We start from the raw sequence: 2,049 nt of genomic DNA, 5'->3' as shown, positions 1-2,049 counted from the left end.
ATGTACTAGCGACTACAATATAATATATAAAAGGACGCCAGGCCGGGATTGATTGCCCTCGTAAGTGTCGTGTTGTGTCGGTCTTTGCTATACTTGAATCACAATGCTATACAATGGACTATATACGAGGTCTCCACAAGTGTATCTTCGATGGTCTAGTTACAATTACAAGAATATGCTTATATTACACGTTACAAGACTACAGTTACTAACATGAGAACTACAGAGAACTACAGAAAACGTATATAAAATTCACTGTAAGATGCATACTTAAGCCTTTTCGTTTTTCTTGAAAAGGGCCCAAAAGTTGGAGTCCTCTTCCCTCTTCAAGGCAACGTCTTCAAGCGCGCCATTCAGGTAGCGCTGTGCATTCTGGGATTGTTTAGAGGGCACTTAGGGGATTTTTTCCTGGGTCCGATAAATTTCAGAGTTGGCGTATAATAGGTCTATTATGGTATATTGTAAAGTTGTATACATTTTTCACCTCCTAAAATCAATATTTGTCGGAAAATAGCACTCCCATCCCCACTTTAGTACTCCTTTAAAGTAGCGGCTGAGGTACAAACTGCGTGCGAACCGACAGCTCTTGATGCCGTGAGTAAGTGGTATAGGTTTGGGCCCCCTAGCGGCTTGTTTTGGAACTGCAGGACATGTTTAGTGTCAGACTTTGAAAGGGAATAACTCAAGAAGGGGTTGACGGATTGTTATGGTTTTTGGTATGTGGATAGGTTACGTGATGCTTAATATAATTACACATTAATTATGCAGAATGGAAGCTAATTTGCATAATAAATTGGGGAATTGTCTAAACATGCTCAGAGGACCATTACAACATGTGGCCTTTGTAACTGAGAAAGAGAAGAAAAGTGATATATATATATATATATTATGCAAAATAAATACATAATTTGCATAATTAATGAGAAAATGCTATAATGCCATTGTGGTAAATGACGGGAAATTCTTACGTGTAGCATTTGGAAGTTATGTACAGGTGAACATCGTTGAACATTAACTATGCAAAACAAGAGTCTCCTTTCTTAACACATATTGCGCACGTCTGTTTGTTGGAGGAGATGATCAAGTTATATAGTTTATGCAAATGAGAGCCTTATTTGCATAATTCATGACAAACACAACTAATACAGCAGTTGTAAAAGATCGAATCATTTGGCGAAGGTATGGGGTCGTGGAACTCGCTCTTTGTGGTGCGCCGCATCCGGACCATGACAAACGGTCGTATCTAGAGGCGTACGTGCGCGTATGACTCTACATCAGTTATTAATCCATAGCCGCGTAATAGTCAAACATATAGCATATGAAATTTAAAAATAGAGAAATATCGATAGACATAAAATAATACAAATTGTTATCTAATTTGCATAATCATTGAGAAATTGTTATAATGTCAAAGTGTTTAATGATGATAATTTCATTCTTGCAACATTTGGCAACTACGATATTTGAACGTTATCAGACATAGATCAAGTAAATTAGGGTCTCATTTACATAAATTAATTGTAAATAGTACAATAGCTTTCTTTGCTAAGACTTTAATATTTTAGCATATTGTTATTTAGCTAGAGAAGATGATCAACTGATATGATTTATGTAAATGAGGGTCTGATTTGTAATATCGATGAGAATCATTTACATTAGTTCACCCTTCACTCACAAGAGACCCCGTTTCGACAGCAATACTCTATGAACATTCATCTCCAGGCGAATGGAATACGACTATTAAAACCCATTAACAACAACAATCTTTAATACTTATAAACATTAAAACCGTCGCCATGGCAATAATTTTAATTGCCACACTTGTTGTTGTTGTTGTTGTTGCGTGTGGAGGGAGATGGCTGAAATATGCTGTATTTGCTTTCAAGTAAATGTCGGCCTTTCTAGTTAAACTTTTGTCTGATTTATTCAAGATATGCCCGGAAACCTCATCCGTAATCGTTAAGATAGTCACTGGGCGTGTTAAAAAAGCGCCATATGTCATTGAGGACCCCTGGCGATTTATATCATTTTTGCTATTATAGCTATTTC

This window comes from Branchiostoma floridae, unplaced genomic scaffold (genome assembly GCF_000003815.2).
Source record: "Branchiostoma floridae strain S238N-H82 unplaced genomic scaffold, Bfl_VNyyK Sc7u5tJ_1320, whole genome shotgun sequence".
Lineage (NCBI taxonomy): Eukaryota > Metazoa > Chordata > Leptocardii > Amphioxiformes > Branchiostomatidae > Branchiostoma > Branchiostoma floridae.
Note: the sequence above shows the minus strand (reverse complement) of the source record.